This window comes from Oreochromis niloticus, linkage group LG3 (genome assembly GCF_001858045.2).
Source record: "Oreochromis niloticus isolate F11D_XX linkage group LG3, O_niloticus_UMD_NMBU, whole genome shotgun sequence".
Taxonomy (NCBI): domain Eukaryota; kingdom Metazoa; phylum Chordata; class Actinopteri; order Cichliformes; family Cichlidae; genus Oreochromis; species Oreochromis niloticus.
Window position 1 is genome coordinate 20,648,230 of NC_031967.2, and position 15,659 is coordinate 20,663,888.

The 15,659-nt window shown below is 38.8% G+C and overlaps 2 protein-coding genes, 1 long non-coding RNA gene and 1 other non-coding gene across 4 annotated transcripts in view; 1 reads left to right on the forward strand and 3 right to left on the reverse strand.

The window, feature by feature from the left end:
• Positions 1-15,659, reverse strand: part of LOC109198185 (low affinity immunoglobulin gamma Fc region receptor II-b) — a 997,390-nt gene that overhangs the window by 165,149 nt on the left and 816,582 nt on the right. The gene's annotated exons all lie outside the window — the stretch shown is intronic.
• LOC112846491 (uncharacterized) overlaps positions 1-15,659 on the forward strand; it is a 161,832-nt gene that overhangs the window by 107,542 nt on the left and 38,631 nt on the right. The gene's annotated exons all lie outside the window — the stretch shown is intronic.
• The window catches only part of LOC109196528 (leukocyte immunoglobulin-like receptor subfamily B member 3A), a 122,303-nt gene that overhangs the window by 64,782 nt on the left and 41,862 nt on the right, over positions 1-15,659 (reverse strand). The gene's annotated exons all lie outside the window — the stretch shown is intronic.
• Positions 12,465-13,186, reverse strand: LOC109198156 (uncharacterized). Its single transcript, XR_003219471.1, has 3 exons — positions 13,044-13,186; positions 12,873-12,964; positions 12,465-12,481 (listed from the first exon to the last, which is right to left on the reverse strand). It is a non-coding gene; the product is annotated as an uncharacterized LOC109198156 (transcript).

A 15,659-nucleotide genomic window follows, 5' to 3' on the forward strand; every position in this document is an offset into this window, starting at 1 on the left:
GGGGGCTGAATAATTACGCACACCCCACTTTTCAGTTATTTATTTGTAAAAAATGTTTGGAATCATGTATGATTTTCGTTCCACTTCTCACATGTACACCACTTTGTATTGGTCTTTCACCTGGAATTCCAATAAAATTGATTCATGTTTGTGGCTGTAATGTGACAAAATGTGGAAAAGTTCAATGGGGCCGAATACTTTTGCAAGCCACTGTATAGAGGGTCCAAGTTTCTGATTCCAGGAGGTTTTCCCCAACAGGTAAAGCAGAAACTTGATTAAGTCGGTGGTGAGCAAACTCACTACGCTAAGAGTAACATGTAGGAACCATCGATGAGATAGTATGGGTAACACTTAACAAGGTTTCCTTTACTGTTACAGAAAAAGTAGTGCTGTCAGCGTTAATCTCGTTGAAATGACTTTAATGCCATAACCGCTTTAACGCCGCAAATCTCTGTTATCGAGTTAACCCATAACTGCGCGTTGACGCCGTGCTATACGTAAAACAACTATACGTAAAAACAATTTCACCATAAACATGGTTTGTTTAGTGGTTTATTTTATTGCAACCTGTAATTCATTGAAGTTTACTTTTATTTGTTTGATTGCTTACAAAAGGTTTGATGTGAGGAATAAACTGCAATGGAGATTGAAAACAACATGGCTGTGTGTGGTTGGAGGATGTTTTTGTGCAGAAGATTTTCTTGTAAAACAAAGCAAAAAAAAGTTTGGGAACAACTGCACTAACATGTGATCACATTTATGTGAATGAATTTATGTTTAAGCAATTTTACTTTCAATGTAAGTGATATTTTCCTTTGAAAATGCCCTAAATTGACTAGTTTTAACAGGAGACCTGGTAGCTGACGCTTAATTTTTCTATCAGTAGGTGACAGTGTGAGACCGTGGTTTGGCCTGTTGTTCACAGTCAGAAGCGCAAGCTCTGCGCTGTTCTCTCATTATGGTAGAGTATTCAGGAACGGCAAGCCACGTCTCCCTGTCTGATCTTTTTGTTCCTGCTTGCAGGACACATATAGCTGTCTACAGGTGCTGCCACTCGGTACCTGTAACACATGATTAGCTGTTAGCAAAATCATATATAGATATAATTAACACTCTATGTTACGCTAACCATAAGGAGGTGGATGTTACAGTACGTCCTTTATTTCACTCTTGGATGGAGATAAGCCAGAGGATCTGAACCTCGTTGAAAAAGTAAACATGTAACAACCAGGAAGAAAACAATATTGTTCCTACAGAATCTGATGCTCAAATAACAGATGGACTTTCCTCTCCAGTAATCTGGCATAGATCTTCCAGGACAGGCTGCAAACTGTGATCCTCTAAAGTTGGAATACACTCTCCAGTCTTCCTGCCTGAAGAGAAGAACCCACACAATATTGCAAGAGTGTGACAGCCATGAAATCCATGAGTCCTGTCCACACTATATACAGTGTGGGTATTCAAAGGCTTAAAACCTTCATTTTTGATAAAGCTTATAGTTAGGGCTTGATCACATGACCCTGAATCCTCCTTTAGTGTAGGCTACTGCAGGCTTCCCATGATGCACTTGGTGTTTCTTGTCCACTCACCTTTTTCACTCATTATGTTGTTTACTTTTTCCTCTCTCTCCTCCCACCCAACTGGTGGGAACATGGCAGCCCCTCCCTGAACAATTAAATTGATACTTGAACAAATTTTCTGAGTGCCTATCAAAGCAAAGCATGAACCTATTTTTTATCTGTCCAGGCAGTTCAGAAAGCAGACCCACATGCAGACCAGCACTCAGAGTACAAGAGGTGACCATTGCAGTTTTTTCCATATCGTCTACATTTAAATTGCAAAATTGTTGACTACAGCCCTCCACTCAACCTCAATAAATAAATGAAACTTATATACTGTACAAATCTACAAAAAGTAAGCCGCCTGTAAAAGATAAACTATTATTATTCCCAGGGATGGGAAATTCACTTTGTTACAGCAGCAAAATAAACAGGGCAGGAATAAATAAATAGATGCAGCATACCTAAAAACTAGGGGTGCAACGATACACAAAATTCACGGTTCGGGTTGGTTCGATACTTTGGTGTCACGGTTCGACATTTTCTCGATACAAAAAAATGTTCATGCCTTTTTAATTTGTCATTTATTAAAATTACAAATATATATTTTAACTCAAAAGTACAGTTTTTAAATTTAATGTTGCTGAAACAACAAAATAATAATAAAAAAAAAATCTATCTGATCGAGAAATCACTCATCTTTGGAAAAGAGAGGTTATTACAGAGAAATGGCTCTTTCCAAAATAAAAGCTATACTATACGCTTCTTCTGGGGTATATTCTTAGCAGCATATTAAACATATCAGGTCCCCATAAGGAGAATCATGTGCTAACGGCTGTCTAAATGACTCGGGTAAAGTTTGTAACATGCGTGCTTGTTGTTTTTGTCTGCTTCCACTTGTCTTTGCACTAGGATGATGTCGGCGTAAATGTGCAGTCATATTCGTTGTGTTCCCACTAATGCTGTCAGCGTTAATCTCGTTAAAATGACATTAACGGGGCGACCGTGGATCAGGGGGGTTGGGAAGCGCATCTGTAACCGGAAGGTTGCCAGTTCGAGCCCCGGCTCGGACAGTCTCCGTCGTTGTGTCCTTGGGCAAGACACTTTACCCTACCGCCTAGTGGTGTTAGCCAGAGGGGCCGATGGCACAATATGGTGTCAGTCTTTGCTTCTGTCAGTCTGTCCCAGGGAAGCTGTGGCTACAACTGTAGCTTGCCTCTACCCCGGTGTGAGAGTGAATGAATAGTGGAATTGTAAAGCGCTTTGGGTGCCTTGAAAAGCGCTATATAAATGCAATCCATTATTATTAACGCCATAACGCGGCAAATCTCCGTTAATGAGTTACCGCGGATAGCCCCGTGTGTGGGGCTAGACGGCGTCAACACGTTAACAAGCTAACTGCACTAACGCACTAGTTTCCACCAATTGAGCATTGCGTGGCACATCCGACATACTGTTTTACTTTTGTCCATGACGCGCTTACCATCAGGGTCATACTTCACATGAAGACCAAGATAGTTCCAAACGCCAGATCTGAATGAGGGTGGGGGAGGTTCACTTTCGGATAGCTTTGAGGCAGTTGCCATGTTGCAATGAGCTTAGCTTCTGTCTTGCTAGCTTGCGCTGCGTTCAGTGGATCTGCACTCGACAGTGCAGATCCACTGAGCGCTCAACAGAGACAGCATCGTCAGAAGAAAAGTTGATAAAATAAATTAAAAATTTTGTATTGTTCAATACATATGCATACCAAACCGAAAGCACTGTATCGAACGGTTCAATATCGATACGAGTATTGTTGCACCCCTACTAAAAACAACAATACTATGCAAAAAAAAAAAAAAAGGAGAATAAACCATTGAATTATGTGAAGAATAATAAGTCAGATGATACTGTGGTGTCCATACAATATGACTGAATTAACTCTCAACTTCACCAGCCTCACCTCATGTGTCACACACAGAGGTAGTGCTGGTAGGACCAACTGAAGCCTTTTAGTTTGTTTGTTTGTTTTTGTTTTTCCAGACAGAATCTAAAATATTCACGTTTTACTTAATTCAAATTGTGCTGTCACTTAAAAACTAACATTTCATATGTCATGCAAGAAACATAAACTGCAACGTAAATGTAAAATGAGCAGTCAGACTTTCATCATGAAATCTCAAAGCCACATTAAGTAAAACACTTATTTGGCATCAAACAGCTCGTGTCCAGGTTCACCAAAGAGGCACAGAGTCAGTTTTGTGGCTGAAAGCTGTCGGCCAAATTAGCACAATGATGCCTTTCCACGGGAGAGAAGCTGCATTATTACAAACTGTTCCACCACATAAACCTGAAAACTACCTGTAACAGCTGACCTGTGTGATGTGTAGAAGAACATCAAATATTATTTAACATCAAATCTGTGTGTTAATGAAAAACATGTTCCTGTGCCGTGTGCGTAAATACACATCAATCTTGTTTTTGTGTTTTTTTCCTGTGGGCTTTGTGAGGCTGCAGGTATTTACTAAAGTCTGACAGACTAACACAGTCATGTGACGACACTGTGAAGAGCTGAGAGTTGCTTCTTCCTCTGTGCAGAAATGTGACTAAAAACCTTAAACCAGCTTTAATTCTGCTGGGTTGGAATGGACTAACACTGCACCCACAGCTCTGAGTCATCCACCCGTGATTTTTCCCTCTTATTGTGTGTTTTAAAAGTGAAAGTCATTGACAAGCCACCACAATACCTGGGTCCAGAATGTGAGAGTACACTCATCCAGCTCTGAGACACCACAGATCACTGTCAGATCTGTGACATACAACATTTAAGTATCTGACAAACTGCTACAATTAATGTGGATTAGAAAGACCGGAAATGTTTAGGCTGATGTCTGAATTGTGCAGTATATAATAGTGTAACGAATGTTAAAGGTTATTTTACTGTGATAGGTTGAGTATCTCTGTGCACTGTTGCTGTTTCTTTAAGAGACATGTTTGTTTGTGCTGCAGTAAAAGTCAGTGAGTGTGGTTTATTTTTTAAAGACACAAGTAATAGTCACTCACATCAGCGTGAGGGCTTTCTTTCCCTTTTTATACTTTTATGCCACATGTTGAAACTCACAACCACGAGTTTCTCTTTCTTTGGTGAAACCTTGGACTCGTCTCCAAATCTTCCAGCAGAGATCATCTAATCGGCTCCTTTTAGGGAATCGGACCTCTAAACTGTCGGTCGTCGTGAGACAGGATCACCAACAGATACCTCTTTCCACATTTAATTCCTTCACCTGTGTTATCACTCCACAACAAACTTGATGAGCTCCGGACAAGTGTCAGGTTCCCGAAGGAGTAAAACAGCGCCTGTCTGCTTGTTGTGATGGAAACTTGGCTTAAAGAACAATGATGTGTTCATGTTGAAGTCAGAAGTTGAAATTTTCAACTTCTGACTTCAACATGTGTTGTGGCTATGACTAATAGCCACAACCCCCGAGCCCTTTTTAATACTTTTAAGTCTGTGATAAACCCTTGCACTGTCATTTATAGGGATGCCTCCCCTGCTCTTTGTGATAAATTCTTAAAGTATTTCTCTGATAAAATCTCAGTTCTAAGGGCTTCTCATCCATCTCATTTTTCATCAGTATTAGACCCAGTTCCAGCCTCTGAATGCTTGACTGTCTTTCAACAGTTTGAGCCAGTGTCTTATTCTGCTTTAAAAGATATAATTGATCATCTCAAAATCTCTGGTTCCCCGCACGATATTGTTCCTTCTCGTTTCTTTAAGGAAGCCTTACATGTTATTGGTCCTTGTATCTTATCTCTGCTGAATGCATCATTGTCATCAGGTTGTGTACCGTCTGTCTTTAAGCATGCTGTTGTGCAACCTATTATGAAAAAGAAAAATCTTGACCCTAATGGTCTCACTAACTACAGGCCGATCTCCAAACTCCCTTTTATTTCCAAAATATTGGAAAAGGTCGTTCTAAAACAACTTCAGGCCTTTTTAGATGCAAATGGTATAAATGAAAAGTTTCAGTCTGGTTTTAAACCTCGCCACAGCACAGAGACAGCCTTACTTAGAGTTTTTAATGATCTTCTCTTAACTGTTGACTCTGGCTATTCCGTGGTTTTAGTTTTACTTGACTTGACTGCTGCTTTTGACATGGTTAACCACAACTTTCTTCTATCAAGATTGGAACATGTTGGTCTCAAAGGTACGGTTTTAACTTGGTTTAAATCCTACCTCTCAGAGAGGTCGTTCTCTGTTGCTATGGGGCAACACTCCTCAGCTTCTGCCCCTATTTATTGTGGTGTGCCTCAAGGGTCCGTGCTCGGTCCTGCTCTTTTCTCTTTGTACATGTTGCCGTTGGGATTAATTTTTAGAAAATACAACATCTCCTTTCACTGTTATGCCGATGATATCCAGATTTATTCACCTCTGAAATCCGATGTGTCTGCTTCTTTGCAACCTCTGTTCAACTATTTGCATGAAGTAAAAATTTGGTTATCACATAATTTTCTTACATTGAATGAGAATAAGACCGAAATCATAGTCTTTGGTAGTCACACTCCGCTAGACCAGTTAGCTGATGCCCTAGGCCCTCTCGCTAGCCATCTCTCGCTCACTGTAAGGAACCTTGGAGTGTAGTGTTCCTGGATGGCTCTTTTAAACTTGAGAAACAGGTCTCCACTGTGGTAAAAAACAGCTTTTGCCAGTTGCGTCACATATCTAAAGCAAAGCCATTCCTTCCTTTAAAGGACCTTGAAAAGCTTGTCCACGCATTTATCACATCCAGATTGGACTACTGTAACTCCCTCTACACGGGCCTCCAACACTCTTCTCTTTACCGGCTTCAGTTAATTCAAAATGCAGCTGCGCGTCTTTTAACAGGTATGAGAATCTATGAACACATAACTCCAATTTTAGCCAAACTACATTGGCTCCCTGTTAAATATCGCATAGATTTTAAAATTCTTTTGTTCACTTTTAAAATTCTGAATAATTTAGCGCCCACCTATCTCTCTGAACTACTCCACTTATATAATCCCAACAGAGCACTTAGATCATCCAATCACATGCTCCTTGCACAACCTAGGTCTCGAATGAAGTCGAGAGGAGACCGGGCCTTTGCAACCGTGGCACCCAGACTCTGGAATAACCTCCCTGTACATATTCGTACTGCCGAGTCTATCCAGTCTTTTAAATCACGTCTTAAAACTTATCTTTTTACTTTGGCCTTTGATTCTAACTAGTTGTCTGTTTTTAGCTTATTGTGTTGTTACCTATTGTTTGTTGTCCTATTTTATTGTTTGTTTTAATTGTCTCATGTTTTTACTGACTGTGAAGCACTATGGTCAACACTGTTGTTTTAATATGTGCTATATAAATAAATTTTGATTTGATTTTGATTTGATTTAAACGCCCCATCAAGACAGCTACCAAGTCAATAAGCTCCACCAGCCCTGACTTAATGGGAATGGCAGATGAGGAAGTTGGAGGAAGGAGGAGAGCTGAGTGACTTCTATACAAAATGATTGATTACATGGAAATAAGAACAAACTGAGCATTTTGTGTTTTATGATCTTGGATTATGTTCCTTTGGACTCCCTTGGAAGCTAATTATGGCACAGGAGGGAATCAAACTGAAGAAGAAAAGTAGGGTCAAAAGAGCCAAACCACAGAGAGAGATGGGTCTGAGAGCAGGAGTGGGAGTGTTGGTGTTCATGAATAGTGTCTAAATTTGAAGAAGCCGTTGGATATAAATTTCTTGTTACATTTAAAGATGTGTGTGAAGAGGCTCAAGATGCACAAACAGCATAAAGATGAGATGAGAAATGTGTTGAATATGAAAATGTTACTGAATGGGAGTATTCTTGATTTCGATAAGTCTGAGGTGCAGCAAGTAAATACACTGTCAGGGTAAAAACTAGGGATGGGTACCGGTATCCGGTGCCATTATGGCACTGGTTCTGACATAAACGGTAGTAACCAGACCAAAAAGCAGCGCTCATTTCGGTGCTTTATTTCTGTGCTTTTTTTAAACGATACCCATCCCTAGTAAAAACTGACTGATATGAGCCCTGAGAGTCTGAAAGTGCTGTGTTTAAAGATGTAGAAGCAGCTGAGGTCAAGATTGTAGGTTTAAAGAGTCGGGCACTGCTGTATTGTTAACATTCAGAGATGTTGCAGTTACAGTGAGCCTGGGGTACATGAGCTATCATATTAGGCAAATACCAGCAGCCTCCATTGTGATGGAGTGTTTTGGTCCTGTAGCAGCAGTGTGCAGTATTTTCTTAAACAAGTAAAGAATAAAAGTATAAATTTGTAAGTTTGGTCAGCAGCTGTGGTTCCAGAGGAGATCTTTGAGGTTAGACCAGGATCTCTGAGTTTAGGGTTTCACTACAGTTAAATACAATATCTCCATAAATTCTCAAAAGTTACCCATTAAATGGTGGGAAATAACACCAAAAACGATATAGTGTATTATGAAGTACAACAAAACAACACAAAAACAACAAAGTAAAACCCCTGTGCTGTGGTGTTTCATTGAGATATCAAGTATTACTCTGACAGTGTCCTCAGCATCTGTAGCCCACTACACCCCAGATGGTTCAATGATGCCAGTAAACTGAGGACAATCAAACTCATCATCTCTGTCCACAAATGTAAGTGTACAGTCTTCTAGGTTGTAACACTTCTCACATGCTAAACTGCTCCGAAAGAGTTTTTTATGAATATTCTTTCATTTGGAAACGTTGACTCATCTCAACTTATAACATCGACTTATTGATCACAGTCCTGTCAAAGCAGATCATCAGTAGATTCATTATAATTAAGCTGTTGAATGATCAGCTCATAAAAGTTATATTCATGTTTTCAGTGTTTTCTCCATCCAAGCTCATCCCAAAGTCCAGACATGCAGGTGATTAAGAAAGACATCTGATCTGAATGTGCTGCTGACTCTGTGAATATTGTGATTTCCTGATGACCAGGAGGAAAATGTCTGGAAAACATGCAGAACGTTTAGAATGAAGTAGACTGTGGAAATGTGCAGTCAAGGAAGGTTATAGTAGGAGACACCTGATCCTGGTCAGATGAACCACTTTAACTGGCTCCTTTCTTTTTAGCACACAATGAATATTTTAATCTGTGTTTTATTCTCATTATTTTAAATGGACTCAGTAAGAAAGGACTAATATATCGGGTAAAACAGCACAATGGATGTAAACAGTAAAGTTACAGATTAAATTAAGACATCAGCCTAAAGAGCAACATAACAATGAGGTCACATAAAAGAAGCAATTATGAAACTTTGACTGTAAACTACAGATCTGCTAAAATAATGAATCAGCCAACGAGACTTGATAATTACATTATAACAAGATGTTGAAATGTATGTTATTTATACAGCAGTTTAACCTGAAAAGAGGACGTTACTCTCAAGTGGTGAGAGATTATTTACAGGTAACATTTAGTGGACAAAAAAGGTGTGTGGATAAACTGCACACATGCATTCCTGGGATTACTGTTCCAGAGTAATGCAATAAGAGACCAGCAGGTGGCAGCAGTGTGCTGGTTGGCACTGTCTCCTCACAGCAAGAAGGTCCTGACTGGGTTTTCCCCGGGTCTGCGTGGCCCCTCTCCGGGAACTCCAGCTGCCTCCCACAGCCCAGAGACCTGCATGTTAGATTAACTGGTAATTCTAAAGTGGTCGTAGGTGTGAATGTGAGCCTGAATGCATGTGTGTCTCTGTCATAGTCATATGACACAATTGTGACTTGTCCAGGTGTACACTGCTTCTGGATTGAGGAGTAATAATATTTTAAAAACAAACAGACAAAGAAAGCAGAGCTGCACCTCACAGTTTGTATTGATGATATTTTTGGACCCAGTTGTGTTTTGTTCTTCTAGAAAGCCACATGTGGGACGAGCACAAATGTAAAGGCAGCCAGTGATGCCTCAACATCTTTAAAACTCAAGCCTGCATCATCAACTCACAGAGCTCTGGACACAAATGTCTACTGGGACCTAACCAGCTTGTTTTGATGACCAGGCCTTTGTTCTTTCTTCAATTATAAGAAATAGTAATAATGTGTATCTACATGAGTACTTCTAAATGGAGAGCACCGCGTCTTATTGAAAAAATAAAAGGTAACATCACAATATAGCTTCAATAAAAACTTTAAAGCAGCCAATCATGAAGCCAAGAGTTCTGTGGTCCACTTCCAAACCAGAAAATCTAATCAAGCACAAACAATCTTAAATCTTTACTCTGATGAAAATATAAGAGAAAGTGAAGTCAAGGTTAAATTTATTTATATATGTTGAAAACAACAGAGCTGATCGCAGAGCTCTACATTTAAAATATATAACCTTAAAAAAAGTAAAATGTTAAATCCAGAAAAAGTGAGAACAGCAAAAAACATTAAAATAAAAATAAATAAAAAATAAAATTCACAGCATCTGACATCAAATGAATCATGAAGCAGCCAGAGCTTTTTCATGTTTTTATAACAAATAATTGCTGTTGGAACAGGATACATTAAAAATTTTATATTAAAGCTTAAAAATGAATAAAAAATATCAGCTGAATATAAAGAGCATGGATCTGAAACAGGACACACCTCTATGTGCTTTATGCTAAGACACAGTACCAACTCTATATTATATTATTATTCAATATCATCTTCATAAACACTAAAAAGTGAGCATGTCTGATATTTGGGCAGCAGAGGAGCAACAGTGGATTCATAAAAAGCTTCTTCTTGGCTTTGCTGCTGCAGCTCTCCTCACTGACCTGTAAGACAAACACACAAAGAACAGAAATGTCCAAGTTTCAGGATGTTCGCCATTTAATAACTTGAAGAATAACTCATCCTGCACAGAAGCATAATTACCAGGAAAGCTTCCTAATGTGACTTCAGAATAAACTGCTGCATCAGCTGCAGGACTTGATTTTCCTGTGAGTGAAAAGAAGAATTTAAGACCAGATAAACATGTTGAACAACATTCACTGGAGGTGATGGCAGACTTTGTTTACCTGCTTTTTTCTTGGCTTTTTCTTTTTTGGGGCGTTTGACCTCAGCATACATCAGACTGTCCTCTAAAAGAGAAGTCAGAGCTCAGGATACATTTGATCAGCAGATATATGACACAGAGCTGTTGGACACATGTGGACTTAAACTCTGCAGATCAAGTCTGATTTGTCAGCCACAGCCATTAACAGCATTAATGCCACACTCCCCTTAATGATTCTCACTCTTTGTAGTTTCACTAGGTTATTACTTTAGCTGCCAAGAAAAGAACAGACTTTTTTAAGTGCTAAGAGCAACATGTAAGAACCATTGACGGGATGTAATACGTCACAAGGTTTCTTTTACTGTTACAAGAAAGTTAACAATTTAGAATTTTGAACACAGGATATTTTATTTAAGGAAATTAGCAGGAATAAAGCAAAATCGTAATCAACTAGTAATAATCACTTGATTCATTCACCTGAATTTTATCCAAATATAACTCATCTACTCAGTGCTATCGCTGATTTCAGATATAGTGTTGAGGTGAGGAGAGGGGTAATGCCCCGGTCAGTGTTGCACTCCTCTCCATCCTGTGCATGAAAGTCCAAATGAGGAAGCAGTAACACAGTACAAAGTCTTCCAACTCTTTTCAGAGACAAAAATGATCATTCCAGTTCATAAGTCCACAGTGATTGGACAACTGAAACTTTTGCCTGTGAACTCCACAGTGCTTTCTTACGATGTTGCTGATGTTAATAATCTGCAGCAAACTAGAAAAAGAACCTCAAACCTTCCTAAACAGCTCCATTTATGCTCATCTGCCCGTCTGCATCACTCCCTTCTTTCATCCGTTACTCATATTTTATATGCCCTACATCTATTCCACATACACAGGTTTCCATCCTATTGGCACATCTAATACTTTCCTGTATCAAAAAACAGCTTAAACAGTGCTCTGATGTGCCTCCAGTGATCGAGCACACTCAGATTATGTTTTATTTGATGGTGTTTGGTTTTGTGATCGTTAGTCTAGTTCAGAAGCTATGGATGCTGTAAATCCAGCAGAAAGGGGACTTTTTTTGCCTCCCAGATTAAAGACTTTGATCAAAGGCCTTAGATTAGAGATTAACCTGTGATCTGATGAAGAGACTGAACTCAAACTGTGGAAGAAGTTGTTTTGAGTTTTCTTCGTTCTTTGCAAACATTCTGACCTGCTGTGTTTCTGAATCACTCATTAAATCTGTTCAACTTCTACAGTGTGTCTGTGTTTGAGTGCTTTGAACAACGACAACAACACAACAACACAGTATCATGTTAAACAAATACACCTGATTTAATGAATAACCCACCAAAACCCTAAATGACTGCAGATTAACTCTGCTGATGTGTAGTGGTAGTGTGTAGTAGGTAAGCTTGGTAAGTGAATAACTAAACTCCATGTTGACCTATAATTAGCTGCAACATAATGAAATGACACATTTCAGTACAAACACTGAATGAGACTGTTGTGACTGTACCTGCAGCTCCCGTCTTCACCTCAGAGTAAACAGCACTCTGCTCTGGTTTATGATGCTTCCCTGTGAAGATGATCAGATTATTCAACATGAGAAAATAATTGACTGTTAAATTTTTTAAAATATTTATTTATTGTATTTTTACATTACATTTACATTTAATTGCACGTGTTTTATGTACTCACTCTTCTTTCCAAAGTTTTTAAGTTCAATAAGAGCGTATGTGACGTCTTGATGTTCATCTGATTCTGAAATGTTCATATTTTAGTTACAGGATTGTAAACATTTCACATGGAATTAATTTCATTAAATCAAAAACAAGTTTCATCTGTAACTGCTCTGTGCTTTTCAACACATATACTGCACCATTTCTGTTGTCTTCCACTTGGCTAACTGATTCATAGAGGTTATTGGTACCTAAAAAAAGATGAACCAGGGTCACATTAATCATTTTAATAAAAACCTAAAGGAGAGTTTAGATAATTCTGTTTAAGTCAAAACCAGGACTGTAAGATGTTTTCAGACAATAAACCCATAATGTTGTTACTGTTTGTGCTGTTCTGATATGAAACAATAACATTATGGATTCTTTCAGCCGAGTTGAAGATATAATCAGGTTTGTAAAATTTCTTTTTGTTTCTCATTTAATGTGTCAGTTTGCTGTTTGGATGTTTGTCCAACTGGATTTTGGTAAATATTCTCTGAAAAGCTGCTGAGCACAAAGTTATTCTAAAAACTGTTACTGTTAATGAAGACTGATATAAAAGTCAATATTAATAATGATAATAAAGACGGATTAAATACTGACCAGGATGAAGAGAGTTGTACACATGAGTTTCATCCTGGTTGACTCCATGATTTGTGGAGGAGCCCGGACTGTGACTCTCAGACTGGATCGACCTAAAACATGAAATAAACACAATAAAGTCAAAAGTAACTGATGTTTGTTTAAAATAATAATAAAAAGTATTTTACCAACCTGGTGAAGCAGGAATCTGTGAAAGAGACAAATGTTATTACACATGTTTGTCATGTATAAATTGTTCCACTGATATTTAGTGTCATGAGATCAGAATACATGTATATGTGTGAATAATTAAAGTGTATGTAGTAAATAAACTCTCTAATACGGCATGAAAAGAAGAGGCTCTTACACTTGGACTGTCTGCAGCGATACAACAAGAGCAGGAGAATAATAATGAGAGAGACTCCACAAACCAGTCCAACCATCAACCACACAGGAGATGAACTGCGTCCAGTTACTGTAACAACAAACAATAATTAATTATTAATAACATGTAAAAGAAACACTGAGAGCACAAATCTCTGCTAAGACAGCTCACTCTGTTGACAGTATTTACTTTTAAGGGGACAGTATTGTATTTGTGGTTTTTTTATTTGTTAGTTTTTGTAAAAAGATTTTTATTAAATGCATTGCTGTTTATGATTCATATTGCTTGCCAGAAGCTCGTCCTTGGACGGCCTGCTGGGCGGGAGAGCACGCCTGTGTAACATGTCTTGATAAAAAGAGGAACGGAATGTTCCAGTAAGATAGCCACATACTGTTGTATAGTCATTTTTCTGAGAAGAGCGAAAATACGCCGCCCTGTTGTGTGGGCACCAGTGACTATAAATGCACGAATAAAGAGGTACACTGTGTGACTCTCTCTCTCGAGACGTTCACCCATGTACATGTGATTTATTACGCTGTCTCATTGTGTTCTGTTTATATTTGCAGTTTGCCATTTGGGATTTTCCCTTAACATTTCTTGGTCCTTCGAGCCGGATGGGACGGGCTATTTAAAGCAGCTCCCATAAGAGGCACCTCACCAGATCCCGTCGGTGCGAGAAGCCCACGTTGAAGTCTGCCGGCAGCTCACGCACTAGGTGTGTGATAAAGCCCAAGGACGTGAATTCGGGTCTTGGCCAACGTTTTACAAGCGGTCTGCACCGTCGGGGGCTGATCGGGTGCATCTGAAGAAACCACCACTAAGGTAAGATGGAAAACTTTGAGACAGTGAAAGTTTGCGTACGAAACTTAGAGAATAGGCTCGCCCAAGAGGGGCTGGAAGCCATAAAATAAAATAGAGCTCATCCAGAGGGATTGGTAGCTCCCCGCAGAGGGTAAAATAGGCTCGCCCAGAGGGGCTGGAAGCATTAAGCTCGTCTTGAGGACTGGTAGCTAAAGATAACGCGCGTCTAAATATTGTTTGTTCTATACTGTTTGTTTATGTTGGTGGAATAAGTTGATTTTTACAGCACAATAAGGAGGCTGAACTATTCCACTAATTTGTTTACTGTTGGTCGCTGAAGGACTGGTGAACTGAGAGGAAGGTCGTGTTTCATCACGTAAAGGTGACACCGCTTTCAAGAATAGCTTGAAAGTAGAAGGGCGTGTCAGCTACCTCTCTCTGTTCTCGTGCCAGTGAAAGCGCCGCAGATGTGTGTGTATTACTAAGCGCTAAAAGAAGCATAAACAAATAATGGGTAATAAAACAACAAAACTCACTGCTGACGAGCAGTGGCTAGAAAAGAAATGTCCAGGCGCCGGACAAATTAGTGCATATAGATGGAGAAATCCAAAGAAAACCTAAATGTCCCACGTGGGAGGGAAAATGTATAACTAAATTATAAGAAACCCTCCAAGCAGAAATAAATACTGAAAAGGAAGCTAAAAAGAAAACAAAGCGTACACAAGAGTTGTAATATTTTAAAGCATGGAAAGAGGAATGAAGTGGAATAAACAAAAGGTTAAATTAAATTAGAGCCTATTTAATGTATTCAAACTGATAATAGAAGGATAACAACCTGTAAACTGGTATTAACAATGAAACATAGTTGGCATGACGACCGTGCCTAGAATGAATAGAATGCATGAGACCAGATAATTCACACGAAAATATATCAAATAAAAAAGAGAGATGCATAAGGTATATTACGGCTTTGTCATTGTTCAGCCAAGGAAAATGTCTCCAGCTTGGGAAGGTGTGAAGCTGCAGGTTCACACAGACCCGTGATGGATACATAATAAAATATAAACTAATATACTATTGTATATTAGTAGTAAAGTAGTGTATTGTAATATACTCTTGCTGTTATAAAAAAGGAAAAACAATACAATGATAACATTAATAATGACATACTATTAATAGGAAGAGGCACCTCAGTCAGTTATGATGTGAGGTGGCAGATTGTTAAAAGTAGTCTAAATCAAGCTTAAGGTTTGCTCAAACTCAGTACAATGATATATATGAGATGAAGAAAATAAGGAAATAACTACACTAATCAGGTGCATAGAGACACTTGACCTGCTTGTAAACCTGTCATCTTAGATGAGACTTTGTTAAGGTGAAGAGCAAACCTATACTAACAACTAATGAGTCAAACCCTGTATACAACAGCTAAAGCTACAAGATTGAGAAGCTGAATTAAATATGTGGACACTACCAAGCTAATGAGGAGCGGTGACGCGCATGGAGATGCTGGTTTTGCTCACTACAATTGTATAAATAGAGTTTGAATTCATTACTGTGGATGTACAGTGAGTGACCTCTATATATCTTGAAAAGCATGTCTGAAATACTCGTATGAAAGC